Here is a 16,558-nt window from a genome sequence, read left to right as displayed (position 1 = left end):
TAGTACATGGTGATCTTGTTTGTTGTGACAGAGAGGCTTGGGTTTATTTAATTCCCAAATGATCCTTATTTTCTTAGGGTGATAATGTGATTCCTGCTGTTCAAAGTTGTGGCTGACGTGGCTGTGGGGATTCAGATGTGTGTACTGCCTCTGCAAGAGAATATGAACTTTGTATGAGCCCTTTAGCACTAGAGTGAGGAAACCACAGAGGGTGTTCTTTAACACAGTGGTTGACCTTATAATGACCAGAACTGTCAGTGTCTCTTCTTTTCTGGTTTCAGTGCAGGTCTCACTGGAATACAGAGAGGAATGAATGGGAGGGAAGAGTGAGAAGTCTTCTTTGAAAAATAACAAAGCCCAAACCAACCAAAGAAACCCTTCCAATGTCATATTTCTCCTACAACGACAAGAAAAAGAGAGAAATCAATAGCTATAATTTTTTAAAAATTGAGTGATTCTTGGGCTTTGCCAGAGTCATAAAAGTAGACAGATAGCAATGGAGAAAAATAGACTGGGAGCTTTCATATCACTTCAACAGTCTGGTAAACAGAGATATTACATATAAGAGCTCGCTCCTACTGTTTGTTTGCCACATACTTGCTACCTTCCTTTTCTTTTGCACTTGACAAAATTTGAATAGATGTCATAATATGGAAAAAAAAATCCTTTCTCAACTAATCAAGATTTGCTGTTTGTAACCTGTAGTGTTATATTCCTTCTGGTGTTTTCCAGTCATTTACACAGAATTTGTGGAAGAACAATGCATTGGACTTAATTGCTCTCCCCTCAGCCCCGGGTCAGTGCTCCTTTTCACCCTTCCCCTACCCTGCACTTCTGTACAGTCCTTCAGGACTTCTTTATGTAATGGGAACTGGGGTGGAGTTCTGAAATATTAGAAAACCATATATTCCCATTTCAGGTCATGCTTATCTAGAAAAGGAAAACTTCAACTCAATACATTTTCAGCCTCTGTTATCAGTACATACCTGCACAGAGAATAGGATGTGCAGAAAAGGAGGAGGTGGTTTAGAAAAAGAAATGCTGATAGGAAAGGAACAAAGCGTGTAAGACCTGATACAAAAACATATCAGAAGCAGGTAATGAGGAGGCTGCTTTGTATGAAGAGAACAGAATTCAAGTTGCATAACATGACAGCTCTACAGTTTATGGCTTACTCTGCCTGAACTCAAAGGACTTGGTTTATTTTATGAGTTAATGAGTAAGGAGGTCTGGAACTTACTGGGAAGGTGAAACTATGGTAGTTACTGCTACTTATAATGAAATAAACTTTTATTAGGACTTCAGAGTTGTGCTTTACTGCAATTTACTGCAAGTTTCTTATTCTTTTGAGCATGTGTTCATATAGCACATGGAGGCCTTCAGGAAATACCTCAGGTATTAAGGTGGTTTTACAAGGGTAGAGGAAGAACATTTGGTGCAAGGGACACAAAGTCAGGAAAAAAGAGTAGCTGTATTGCATCCGGTCTAACAGGTTATAGTCACATCTGTGACAGTCCCAGTGAGAACGGGTGTGTATGGAGTGGCCTAAACCAACCCTTCAACCATCCCATAGCTATGTAATGGAGCAGGAGAGGGGATGCTTGTTGGAACATCTCCATTGGTGCCTGAGAGAGAGCTGTAGACAGGACACAGGCCTGGTACCTATATTGTTCTAGCTTGCACAGAGGACTAGATATTTGTTGTCTTTCCCTCTGTTGGCTTTTTTTTTTTTTTTCCCTCTTCTTGGCTTTCTCTGTATTAAGAATCAATAATTTGCCCAGATCATTTTTTCTCCTGAATGACCTTGGTAAGTTAAAGGCTGGCATTTGTCACCTGTAATCAAGCTAATGATCACTTCACAAATAATTTCTCTGACATTGATTGGAAGTAATCACAAAGTAAAATGTTTCACAATGCAAGTAGAAGGGACAGGAATGAACACTTCAGGACATTGTCAGAAAATAAAGTTAGAACAAGGTTAGAAAATAAACAGTCGGTGCACACATTGTAAAGTACAGTTTTCTGCAGGGGGAGGTAACTTTCATGCTTCTATCTCATTTTTTTCTTCTTGCCAATGAATGCAAAAAATAAAATGTGGGGGTGTCCAAGTTTTTTCAGTTTTTGTTTTCATTTTTTTCCCCAGTATTAACCTTTTCTCAATTTCTCCAGTTCTGCAACAGCTACCCAGAGGCAAAAGGAAGCTGTTAGTCTGCTCAAGGAATACAAATGGGACAAAGGAATGGAGAGTGGGGGGAAGCAAAACATTCCCTGGTAAATGAACATGTCTGCCATGCCAGTTCATAACAGCAAAAGTGGCTAATGTGTCCTCCTTGTCATATGCAGAACTGAGGACTAATTCAATGCATGAGTTTATTACAGAAACACAAGGTACTGAATGCTTTCTAAGTGGCTCTTAAGTTTAGTGATGGGATGCAATTCTGTTCAGAGTAATGGGGAGTTAAAGGGTATTTTGTCTTGTGGCTGTTAATGAAAGATACCAGTAGTGGATACAGTACTCGTTGCACAGGATTAAAGTAGTGAGCTACAATGCTAAGAAGGTTTCTGCTGTTAGAAATGATTGCCACTAGGATCCAGGCACTCGTGGCTCCAGCAGACTGTGCCAGTGCTTATGGCAGTACTGAGCTGTGTGCATCATGGGTTCAATACTTCTTGTTACCTGTTGGTTTCTGGTGTGTGGATGAAAGTATTTTACCTGCTGATACAGGAGCATTTTGGGGAAAACATGAGAGTTTGAACTGAGTTCAAAGAGAGGTTAAAAAGAAAAGAAAATGCAGTGTTTTGAATTCAAGGAAATATAATGGACTCAACTAAGACTAAGAATAAATGAAATAGAAAATATGTTTAAAGCGATAGGACAAGAGAATGTGGGGCTTGCTGCCCTAATTCCCTGGAACTTGTAGTTTCTCAGTGTCTGTTCTGGATCATGCGGAGGGGCCAGGGTCTTTATCTGATTGTTCCAAAAGGATGTAAATAATGCTGTATATCTTAAACAGATCTGGGAGATGAAAAATATTCAAGGCAGCAGTATGTCTAATATAGGTGAACTAATTTGTTATTCTGCTCAGGAACTCTTTGTTCCGGAATCAAAATGATGGATCAAAAAACATAGTTGTTTACTAACGGGCTTAGAAGGGCTTTATTCTTTAACAGAATGGGAACTATTGGCTGTGGGTGAGCTGGAGAATATATTCACATGTATTCCTGGGGCGGTACATTTTTTTTAATGAGTGATCATAAACTCCTCTTTCAAATGTCATGTTTAAAAGTCTGCTCTTACCACGAATAAACTAGTATGTGGCTTGGTGATTTCTGCTGTATTCTGTTGATTTTAAACACATGGTCTCTGCTCTGTCCTTAGGGAAAAATATTGTGGTGGTGGTGATAGTGATGCCTGTCAGAAATAGCAGTCTGCACTAAGGCAGCCTCCTTATGGACTGTAATGCTGTCCACAGTCCCTCTGATTACGGATGCTATAGTTCTCTTGGGTTTATATGGCTCCAATATGACTGGGTTTGAGGACTGGACAGATGAAGCTGTGCCATGTGATAGAGGAGGGCTTTACTGCACTAGCTGTCCATCTCCCCGTATCACTCCATTTCTCCCTCTGCTCCATGCATCAGAGCTCCTGAAGGCTTTCAAGGGGGTAGTATTTTTTAAGCACATCTAAAATGCATTGGGTGAATTACAGAGCATATTATCTCCTCTGATTATAGATGGAATTAAACCTATTAGCTTGTATGTAGATGCTTGCAGGGTAAAGTCTATAAAGACTGGATAAACAAATACTATTACTGAAGCGGAGGGGACCATCCATCTATTCATGCCTCATTTTGGCATTTGTACCACACTCAGCACCAAAGCCAATAGGCTGCATCCTAAGACCTGTGAGGTTTATGTGAGGAAATAGCATTTGCTTGACTACAGACCATTACGCATATGGGTTGCGTTTCATCAGCCTGGTGTAAAATTGAATTTTAGCTCAATCACAGAAAATCGTTACACAGCAGAGCTGGGACAGAGCTCACAATGACTTGTGGTCAGTCCCCCTGCCCAGTGGAGAGCTGACATTGTGGGAAACATTGTGGGAATATTGTGGGTATACCCAATGGGCTTGTGCTGCTGTAATCAGTGCCCCGAGCAGGCTGGCCACCAGTTCTGCAGGAAGTTCCCTGGATGCATTACCACCTGATAAGGCAGCCTTCGTGGTCTCTAAATGACAAACCAGTTACATGTAAATGTGTAACTAAAATATACTAAATTCATCTGAAGTCTGAATATTTAACCAGTAGTGAAGAAAATGCTTTTAGCTTTTACCTATTTATGTTGATTTTAAATTGTGCAAGCAGGAGGGTAGAGGAGCATGAGTAGGAGCAGGAACACTTACTAAAGAGCTTTTCAAATGAAAAGGTCTCTGTCTTCCAGGACGGTAATGAGCTCAAGAGTTTTACCACCTGTACTGTGATCATCCAGTGAGGAAGGTGGGTGATCAGAGGATCTACTCTCTTCCTTTTTGTCCTATGTGTGTGGAAAGTTGGCATTTGCACCTGTGAATCTCTCATTGATTGTGGAGAGTAGGGAGAGTCCAAAATCCACAGCATGTAGAATAAAACCTTGTTTTCCCCCAGTTCGGAGTCCTGGTTTCCAACTTTTGGAGTTGGCCCCATAATTAGAATGTGAACTAACAATATAAAGCTTTATAACAATAAACAAATGGGTTTGAATAGAAGAATTGGGTGTCTGGGAGCATTTTGATTTTCAGTGGCTGATACTTGAGATTCATTTTGTCAGACACAGGTTTCCACTCTGCCTGATATGCTACTTTCCCATTTCTAGTGTTCTTAAGGCACAGTTGAAGTAAGATTAAATTCTTCCCATTCTTCTACTGGTGGTAGTTCTATTCTTTCTTGTTATGTATAACAACACAGGAGGATGGAGTGAAAAAAAGAAGCAAGATTTTAGTCTTTCCAGCACGATCCTGCATTGTGCCATTTGCATTGCTTTTCAGTGCTTCAGTTTCTCCAGCTACAAAATCACTCTAATTGCGTTTAGCAACCTGACATAATGGTATGAGCTTGTTTCATAAATGAAGTACATGAGTGTTAATTGCAGATTATTATAAAACTTCTGCTGATAAGTGGAGGGGAGATCATGAAGAGCATGCTAGATAGGATGGGATGGACATCTTTTTGAGATTACTTTCCAGTTGTTTATACTACTGGGTTATACCAGAAGGAAGTCTATCCATTTGGATTTTTTTTTTATTTTAAAAGGAAAAAAAATCAGTTGCTGAGTTCACCGTGTGGCATTGTCTTGCACCCCTGTCTAGTGGGAAGCTACTGTAACCAGCACTGTGCAGATGATGGTGGAGCAGGGGTGAAATGTGGTTTGGGGCAGCCCTGGTACTTGCCGGAATGGAGACTAGGACCCTCTTCAGCCCATGTTTTGCTGTTGCAATTCAGTAGAAGCACCTTCTGGGGTCTTTGGACTTGGGTAACTTTGTAATTGCAGCGGCTGAGCCATCTCTAAGGAGGATGACCATAAGAATCAGAGGAGAAGTGAGTACTAAGCTGACGGGTTGGCTCTCCATGGAAATGCATCTTTTTTTTTGAAAGAGATGGGCTCGTCAGTGCTGGTGTATTAAGAGTAGAATATTGCAGAAGTGAGAGTGCAAAACAGAGGTAACACGCCAGAACATCTTAAAAGTCTAATTGTCCAAGCAAAAAATGCTTAAGGTGTAAAAGACAGGACTCATAAGTATTTGTGGCATTACTTTTAATTGCTTTTGTAAGAAACATTTTTAACTTGCTGGCAAACATTTGGAAAACTTAGTCCAGGGGGAAAAGAGATTTCTGTGTGTGGCTATTTTTACTGATATTGCATAATGCACAAAACCATTTGTTCCCTGAATAGAACTTTGTAATTAAAACAAATTAGAAAGTAGCTGAAAGATTTTTATGGGGAAATAGTATATATATGGATTGGTTGGCTTTCTGAACATGAGATTTCTTATTTTTTTTGTAGTTTCTTTATAATAGCTGAATTTCCCTTTAGGGGTTTACAGTGCAGGGTATACAATTATTTATGGGATATTGGAGTATGATAAATAGAGCATTCTGGCATTAAAAAAAAACACCCAAAGGAATCTCAAGATTTATATTGCATCTGTCTGCCTTGCATTAACCCTGACCTTGATTATGAAACTCAGAATAATTAGAAATACAAAAGAAGTTATACTGGTTATGTATAGGTATATTAACATAAGCGTGTTTAATCTGATATCCAGAGATTACATGTCTCATTCTATTTTTTTCACAGTTACCCTTTATGCAGACATTGTAAATCTTCAATTTCTACTTCATAAACCCTGTACTAGGACACAGACACATAGAGTAGGAATGTATCACCAGGGTCAGTGAGTACAGTCCTCTATGTTTCTAACAGACTTTTAGCCTAAAAAAAGTCTGGGGAGCAGCCCTGCCTCAAGCCAGTGCACTTCACAACAGCCTACAGAAACTCTAGATGTGGGAGGGGGGGGCAAAAGCTGTAACCCTCACGAGCTCCCAGTACCTGAGTGTTCTGCTTTTCCAGATAAATATGAACGATACCACCCCTGGTAACAATTCCTTTCTTGTAATTTAAAGCAAGTCTGACCACTTGAATATTTTTTACAAGAACTATTAGAAGCGTTGAAATTTCTTTCTATAAACACCCTTTAAAATCTTTTGAAAATGTTTTTAATGAGTCATTCTGCTCCCTTGTCAACGTTCTCAGGATGACAGAGCTCTCCCTACACCCTTCCTACATCTTTATAGGTTAGAGAACCTTTGAGCTGGCCTTTTCCACACTTCTTAGATCTAGCTTAGCCAGCCTGATCCACTCTGTGTGAGCTTTACATTTCATTTGTTCTGCACATTCCCAGCTGTTGCATCTGTATCTCAAATGTTTTTCTGCACAGCTCCCATGGCCTCTTTCCTTCCTTGTCTTTGCTGTGTAATAGACAGTTGGCTCTGTGCTCTGCTGGCCAGAGACATTGGCACCTGTGGCTGTGGTGAAGGAGGGGAGCTGTGGGGCTTCATTCCAGCAGCTGTGGGTGGATATTCCAGCCTGGGATCACAGGGGAAGGTGCACTCTTTGCTGCTCCTTAATGCTTTGCCCTCCCCAGCCTCGTGACACCATACACAGATTGCAGATGTATTCCAGATGTGTACCCTGGGCATGGGGGAAGTCTTGCATGCCAGTAACAAAACAGGTCTAAGTGTCTGCAGAGCCCCACAAATGAGCACATTTGAGGTGGCTATGATTTTGGATCCTATGATTTTGGATGCTGAGAGAGGTACATGCCTTTAAGGTTTATCTTTGCTTTGCAGGCACAAAAGGCGTGTCACAGGACTGCCTTTTGCAACCAGTTTTTATACTAATAACTGTTTTTTATTGTACTGTCACCTTGGCTTGATTATTTTTATTTTTATTTTTATTTTTTTTTTGAGGAGAGACAGTACCCGGTGTTTGGACACAAAGGTTATTTTTTAAAGTTGACAGTTTTTCAGTGAGCTTGTGAGTGTGTGAATGTGATGCATGCACATATTCTTTCTGTGCTTAACCAGAGGACATGGCATTGGAGAGGGACAGAAACATTTTTCTTTCTTTGGAAGACAAAATGTGATAGAAAGGTCAGCAGTGGAAACATGTATTCCCTTCATTAGACTTGCTTCATTTTGTCTGCACAGCCACTTCTGGAGCCACTATTAATTGGTAGATATTGTTCTGTACATTTTAATATCAGGGTGAATGTTTTGCTATGTGGAACTTTTAGAAATCATAAAATCTAATGATGCTAAAAAAAAAAAAAGCCTCAACTGCCAACAGCCTCATTATACACCAAGCCAACTGAATGAACAAATATGTGAATAGAATAAAGAGGCAGGATTAATGCCTAGAAATGCACTGGCATTCAGAACAAAGCAAAATACCATTCAAACACTGAAGATTGCTGAAGCTCTTGGAACTTATTTCAAAAATGCAAAGCCAAGAAAATGTATAGTTAAATGCTAAAAAGCAGGCTAAAACCACCAGATATTTCTGAAAAACAGCACTCCACTCCCACGCTAACATAAAACACTAAATTTGTTAATCTGAGAATTTTCTTTGAATGCATAGAGCTCATAGTGTGTGGGAGGCAATGTTTCCTGCTGAAGTTCTGCACCTATTCTGAGTGTGCTATTGCATTAATTTCTTCAAATTTATGGTTTTCCACTGCAACTCATTCCGTAATATCCAGAGGCCCATGTACTTCCACAGATTAAACAAGATCTGAGTAGCACCAGAATTTTAAGCTGAGTAACAACATGAGAAGAATTTCAAGCCAAAATCATGGCTAGTGTTAAATGATTGAAGTATGTCCATTGGGTAGAATTTGTAACAAGACAATACAGGTGTCAGCTATATGGTTTTCAGGACCTGCCTCCTCTTTGGTGTCTTGTTAGCTGCAGGGACAAAACACTGTTGCTTCAGAGAGCAGGACCCAGGCTTAGGGCATCCCTCTCCTTGTGCACAGCTTCAATATCTGGATCACAGGCATTAGTGGGCTGCTACAGCCTGTAGGCCATGAGTCTTAGCCTTATCTGTGTTAAAAAAAAGCACTGCTTTAATGTGACTAGTTATTTGAGGACACTTCTATACATACAAACAAAACCTATTATCTTGGCCTGTTCTCTGTCCCATGTTTTGCTGGGTCCTTCTGAGGGATGTCTTCACATGCTGAAACAGGGCTGGTCCTTAGCAATGCTGCTGACATCTGTGGCCTTTATTCACTGTTGCTATACTGAATTATCTTGAAAAATCAAGTTAAAGACACGTAGAAGCATGAATCTTAAATAAAGCTCAATTTATTTTCCAATGTTCTCCTTTTTCCTAATCTTTCCTGGGCTTTCATTTATTTATTTATTTATTTCCCCAAGTCCAGCTCTGGGAGTCCCAACTCTCATCAGGAGAAATGGGGCAGAGAGACTTAAGAGTGATGGGAGCGAAGACTGGAACTGGTTTCATTATTGATTAGATATGGTTCAGATAAGAAGTGATTCCTCAGTATGGATTACATGTGTCTGGGAGGAGGTTAGCAACATCTACAAAACAAAGAATTAAGAAGACTGTATGTCATCTTTGTTTAGAAGAGTTTGGGTGGCTGACTACGCAATCTGGGGTTTTTGTTTACACAAGTGAATGGAACGCTGTTCTATGTCTATTAGATCATGCAAAGAGTTTTTAAGGTGCTACAAACAAAAAGAAAACAGCAACATCTTGGTGTTTTCTTATTTTTATTTTTGTAAGCCTTGTTTCAGGGCAGAACCTGCTATAGCATCTCCTAATATACAGCATCATCTCTCATGGGGATGACTAATCACAGGATACTTGACCAGGGTTCAGGTTCAGTATTTTGGTCCTTACAAAGTCTTTCTGGCATACTCCAATAAATGTGAAAGCTCAACAATTCCTGAGAGGGAGGTGTTTCTCAGACTCCATAAGGAATTTGTCTTATTAAAGTGAGATTTATTTACTGCTACCCTTGTGACTTCTGTTGTGAGTTTGGATGAGTTACTCAGCCTCTTCACACTTCGCTTTCCATATATAAAATCAGGATGGCTAACTTTGTATGCTAGAAGGTTGTCAAGTGAATACCAGTGATGCTGTTGGGAATCTTGTGGTATTAACTGAGCTCCAAAATCTGATGCTAAACGTTTTTTCTTCACTTTTGGCCTACCTTGTACTTTTAAACTATGAGATCTTCTAGGATTCTCAGAAATGTTTAATGACCTACATAGAACAAGACACATTAATGTATTGCAGGGAAAGTGAAGGAAGATTTGAATGTTTTTCTCTCCGTGTTTGTTTATAATGTGATCTGTCTATTAAATTTTCCCATGCACACACCAAAAATCTGACATGCACGCATCTAAAGCTCTGCTCTCTGAGTTCTGCCACTTTGCTGTTGCAGACAGTCACAGTTTTCTGACTGACTCCTGGCACAGCAGGAGAAAGGTTTCTCCTCCATGGAGAGGAGCTGTGGAACCAACCAGTGTCTTGTGTAAGGAAAGAGTCTGTTCCTGTAAGCCCCTAAGGGCATCTGCTCTCTCTGGTGATCCTCTCTCATCCCTCCCTGTCTTTTATCTCCTCTCAGGGGAGAGCTTCTTTCACAAGCCATTTGTTCACAGAAAGTACCTCAGCTGCCAGCCCTTAATGCTCACACCAAGAGGAGATTTGTTGGTGTGAAATACATGCAAAATGCAGCAGGCATTATAAAATATTGAACAAATCTGCATGAGAGACAGGCACAGAGAATTTCCCTCTATTTCTCAATTCCTTAGTTCTTTCTCCTTGCTTCTGGCTCATCTTGTTTCATGGTAACACAGTTATTTTATTGCATTATTTACATTTTCAGATCTTTGGAGGAATTACTATCGATGCCTGGATTTAATTAGCATAGGACTTGGTAACAGCTTAATAAAAACTAAATTACAAGCTACTCATTCTTTCTGGAGATATATTAAGATTTATTAGCAATGTCTCAAAAATTAATTAGTTTAAAACTGATACTTTTCAGAATTAAACTGGAAACTTTGTTTTGTTTATTTTTAGGGTATAATTTTGTTGAGTAGGTTTTGTACTTGAATTACACTGTCTTATTCAGAAACATATTTTCATTACATACCGTTATACATTTATTGATAAGAATGCTCTCAAAGAAATCCCATGTTCTTTTCTGGAATCAAATGAATGTCTGTGAAAGATGAATTATATTTCCAGAATGGTTGCAAACAAGAAAGTAAAAGGGAGCTCAAATTGATTTTTATAATCAAATTTCATTAAAAATATGGAATGATGAGAACTCATTCTGTGCTATAGTGAAATTATTTTCTGCTGTAACAGTGGGAATCACAATAATCTTGTTTTGTTGGGAATATCCCGAAGGATGAATTTGTTCTTAGGTAAATACTGTAAGTCTTTTGAATTATGAAGGCCTTTACCTAGATTTGCTATGGCCAGTGCTACTTTATTATACCTTTTTGAGTTCTACCTTGTATTCCACAGTAGCCAGCACCCCTTTTGTCTCTGTAATATCAGCTGTTAAGGCTAGTCTTTGATGGATATTTGCAAAACTCTCCTCAAACATTTATCTTGCCTTTCCCATCCATTCCTTCCATTTAGGTTTTAAAACTAGAGATGTTGAATTAGTGACATCCAGCTATTTCATCTTCCTCGCTATCATCTCTTTCTCCTACTCTTTTGCTAGCAGAAGCAAACAACCAAATGGTTTCCTTTTTGTTTATTCCTTCTTTTTTTCCCTTCTCAGTGAAGTTTCAAGACTTCAACCTCTGAAATGCCATGCTGTCAAAAAGGAGTATAGAAAAGTGATAAAGCAATGAAAGTAAATCTGATCGTTGTTTAATCTATTGCATTCAATTGCAAATAGGAGTACAAGAAAAATGTGAGAAGGGGAGGGAAGCTGCAGACCATGAAATTCTGTTGAAGCGTATTTTGTTAGTTTCTGATGGCAAGCTGGGCAGGGAGTTTGTCTTTTAAGGTTATGATTGAGGAATTCTTAACACAAATACTTATTCCCACTGACCTGCCCCTTCCCTCTCGTTATAAATTAGGACTCCATATTATGTTTTAGCCTTTCTAGAGGTTCAGTAAAACAGAGAATAGAACACCAAAGGCTTCATTTCTACTCTCAGTTGTTATATAGGAATTGCTGATGTGTGTGAAATGCTAGCTCTTCTATCAAGCTAGGAAATCTCCTGGGCAGGGGAGAGCATATATTAAGTTTTAACCCATGGGGAGCATGGGTAATGGACTACGACAGTGATTCACCATTAGAAGCAACCACTTACCCATATCTACTACCACAGATAGCAAAAATATGAATAGCAATGCAATCAGGTTTCTGCATACTCTGTCTTCCTGGAATTATTCATTAAACACAGTATATTTTCTCTGAATTGGTCAATTACTGCTGTTAACAAATGGTTTACTAGCACATTAACCTGCATTAATAGAAAGTCGTGTCTGTTAACTACTGGAGATAACCAATTCCTCAAGCTCTATAGTGATTTCATTAATCAGTCTATGCAATGACATGTATGATTTTTTTTGAATGAAAGAATGGGGAGGATTTTGTGACAAGTGTCAGTCAGTATGTGCTCTGTAGGAGCCCATATGCAAGAACAGAGAAAAAAGTTACTGTATGAGAGGAGAAGTGAAGTCTGTGCTTTCCATTGCCCTAACCATCACCTAGCCATAAGTATGCCTAGTAGGGAAAGCCAAGGCATACACTTCAAGATGCAGTTGCTTTTGTGGAGGTGCTAAGCAATATGTATATAACCTCTTTCTCAGCGCTCCAGAAAGAAACTTCAAACCCATTCCCACCTAGTTAGTGAAGTGAGATACAGTAATAGGAGGAGGAGATGATCTGTAGGCCTCATTTGAATAATATTTCCCCACTCTCCAAAGGATTTTTTTGAGTCTGTCACAGAGTCAAGTGATTATGCACATAGTTTAGAAAATATTCTCATGAATATAAAGTCACTGCCTAGATGAAGTTGCTGAGTGGACCTTGTGAAGCCAAGGGCAGTAGTCTGGGATGGAGGACATCACAGACTGTTGCAAATTTGCAACAAATTGTACTATGCAATTTGAATTGCTCAAGTGCTGTGGCAAGGTTTTGGTCTACTGGCTGTGCTGGGTGAGGGGAAGGACTCCTTACATTTTACATTCACATTGCCCATTTATACACTTCTGACAGAGAATAGATTTTAGGCTGGGAATTTTAAGAGTGCCCAAGTGACTTTAGATAACAAGCTCAAAATCTGGCCTCCTGAGTCATTCATATGTCTTTCAAACTCCCAGAGGTAACCCCATTCTGTAAGTTTCCATAAGTAATGGTGTTTTCTTTAGTATTTCCTGAGTGAAGTATTTCGCATCTGCTTCTTCTTGTTGGTTTGGATGGTACTTAGCAACTAACTATTCCTCGCTAGCCTAGACCAATTGCCTTGTTAAACTTAATCTCAATGAAATAAAAATGCCACCTCATTAATTACTAAGCCTGACCCTCCTGCTAATTACCATACTTAGCAAAGGGTTAAGTGTCATGCTATTTTACTTCCATAGCTGGCTGTAGTTTTCTTGCTTGGACTCATTAGCACCAACTGCCTTTGAAAATGCCTTTTGGTTAATACAATTTTAATATATTTCTTCACCCTCCAATTATGTTGGAAAGTATCTTGATCAGGAAAAATTGGTGTGTGATGGAAATTGTGGAATCAGGAACCATCACATGATTCATCACAGCTTATTTTCCAGCAAAGATTTTTTGTATTAACTTTCAATCTAATTATATTAATCATTAAACTAGACAAGAATTTTAGTGTGTTTAATGATGTTATTAAATGGTGTTTCTGCTGTACTTACTAGGTGTGGAATTTGAAAACACATGGGCAGTTTTTCAAGTCTTAGGTGGGTCACAGCTGCAACTGATGCTGAATGAAATTGCTTAGAAGTTGAGATGACAGTGGAAAACAAATTAACATTTGGAAGTATTTTCAGGGGCTTAAGGACTTTGATTTTGCATATTTCTTGGACCTGGAATGTTCTGCCATCTACACACATTTCAGTGTCCCTAGCACAGTTAAGTTGCAGAAGTTGCAGTTGGTATTAGAACAAATTTAATCCAACTCAGCTATTGTAGGAGTTGGCCCTGTGGTCTTTTTGTTAAGCCTAACAGCATGTTATGTGACCAACGAATTATTCAGCAGTATTCTTTACTTGGTCAACATTCAGAACTGGAGCACCCTCCTGTCATGCTTCTTCTCTGATCTGGTCCTTCTAAGAGTCTTTTGGTATGTCTTCTGTTATTCTGTATATTACTGTTGAACAGTAAAGCTGTTGAATTTGCATCCACTCTAATATGTAAGATCTCTGATAACTTTCAGGTGTGCTACTATTTTTGTGCATCAGCACAGACGTTGTGTTGTAAGGAATTCAGAGATGATCTAACACTGACAGGGATATGATTTATATTTTATATAAATAGGTACCTATTTCTTGTGTGGTTCCCAAATGGGATGAGAAATAACCTCCTTTGAGGAGCTGTTGAGCCCTCAGTCATATGGTATCTTCAGAGGGATTTAATTAAGAATCATCAAACTAAATGTAGTAGAAGGAAACATATTTGTGCACCATGATAGCTTGAAAACTCTCTCTAGTTATGATTCTTCTGTAGAATTTATGCATTTGTCTCTATACATTCCTATTTTTCTCCTTGCTAAAAAAAAAAAAAAAAAAAAAAAAACTTTCCCTCTTTGAAATGATGATGGAGGTTGAATGCCCTTTCTTACAGCATCATGAAGCAGTCAGAAGCATCATGCAGGCCTTCAGTGTAGCAGTTTAACTATGGTAGGATGGAGGAGATAGGAAGCAGCGTTATTTCAGTGAAGGGAGATATACATCTAAGAAAACATAATGACTTTTATCCTTTAAGATTGGAGCCTCTGAGTTGGAATTAAGGCCTCTAGAAACTGAAGATTTAAGAAAAGAATCAAATATCGATATATGTATCATAAAATCGTAAGACAGTAAAAAGTGCAAAGTACAGAATAACTTTTATTCTAGCTGTGTTGCCAGTCAATCTATTTAGAACACAGATCATTTTAAATGCACTTCATTCTCTTGAGGGGAATACTCCCATTTTTGAACTCTCTGGAACAATGTGCCTTTTTGAATTTGGGTTTTTAGCAATTTCCAGCAATCATTACAGTGAACCTCTTACTTCACAGAAAAACAAGTGAAGACAAAATGTGTATTTATATTATGGTTTACAAAAGTTTTTTCTACTCTGTGGAACTTCTGACTCTAAAACAGAGCTGGAAGTCCTTTCTAATGTCACATCCTCATCAGAGAAAATGTTGACACACAGCACTCTTTGATCACTTCCGAATGAGACTCAGTAACTTGATGCGTGTATTCTCTAAACTTGATGTCTTATTGTAAATGGGATTAATGCATTGAACAGGGAGGAAATGAAGTGCTGAAGCTGTTGATTTATCTGGCCAAGGCATCAGGAATCAAAAACTCTAATGCAGCTTCTACAAAAATTACTTTGACATCTCACATCTGAGTTGGTACACAACACAGTGGCAAAGTAGTGTACATATGAGTCAGTGCTGTATTTAGATTTACCAGTGACAGCTGCCAAAAGAAATTAAGCCTGACTAAGGGAACTCTTGGAGGCACTTGTGATACTGACTGGATTTTCATGCTGTCTACATTTAATTGATTTGTTTTTTTTTGGTCTTTGCAATCTCCGTTTCTTCCCTGCAGATGACATCATCTGCTGAATATGGAGTTGCTGTAGACCTCAACACTGAGGTGAATTTGTTACTGACACTTACTGGAGCTCCTGCACTGTTGGCTGAGGTTACCTGTCCTGTGCACCTTTGGTTCACAGGGAATGTGGGACAGAGCTCTGCAGGTCTCTTAGTACTCAGGAGCCTTATCTCCAAGGAGGATTTTTTATTTTTTTGAAAAGCTTCTCAGGGAGCTACGGCATTTCCCCTGTCACAGACAATGAGTCATGCAGAGCTGCTTTAACAGAAAAGAATTTGCAGTAATCTAGATGTAATGGTTTTCTTTCACAAGGAATAATGAACAAGAATTCAGTTCAACTGTTTATAACAGCGATCAGAGGGACTACTCTGGCTGTTATGGCAGTTCAGGGTGTAACGCTGTCCAGTTAATGTGCCAGAAAACAAATAATAAAGATTTCAAGAGCACTGTCATCAAGTCATTGGAGTTAGCAGATGACCATAGATCTCATAGACTGTCAGCTGCAGAAATAGCCTTTCACTTATAAATCAGAAACTCTTATTTGAGAATGGATGAATTTATTTTGCCTAACATTCAAGGTTCATGTTATTGTGGTGGTTGATGGAGGGTTCTGGTGGCTCTAATGAAGAACATGGAAAACAACTTGATTCCAATTTAGTCTTTTCTCTACTTACACTCAAACATCTTCTAATAAGAGAAACATAGAGTCTTTAAAATACAAAAAAAGATTTTTCTTTTTATAAAATGATTTCTATACAACAACTATTTATTAACTGATTATATATGTATGTACTTACATATATATTTAACTACATTTAAATGTATTAACGGTTGTTTGCATGATGCAAGTATCTGGATAACAGGACTGAAAATAGCAGTTGCTGCATTGGGCACAGGGTGGATGTGAGAAGAGCACCTACCTAGAGATGATAGTATATAAAACTGGTAAACTGTGGAGAGGTTAGAGTAATGAGGGAGAGGTGTGACACACCCAAGCAAGGTCAAAGAGCAAGTATTTGAGTCTTTGAAGTCTTATCAGGGCATCTCTTCCAACCTAAATGATTCTATGTATTATTTGTCATATACTAGTCCCATGTTAAACCTAGGCATTTTTCTGTCACTCCTACCAATTTCTGATTGGCAAGAATTGTTCCAGAAC

Source organism: Netta rufina (genome assembly GCF_964035555.1).
Source record: "Netta rufina genome assembly, chromosome: 5".
Classification (NCBI taxonomy): Eukaryota; Metazoa; Chordata; class Aves; order Anseriformes; family Anatidae; genus Netta; species Netta rufina.
Note: the sequence above shows the minus strand (reverse complement) of the source record.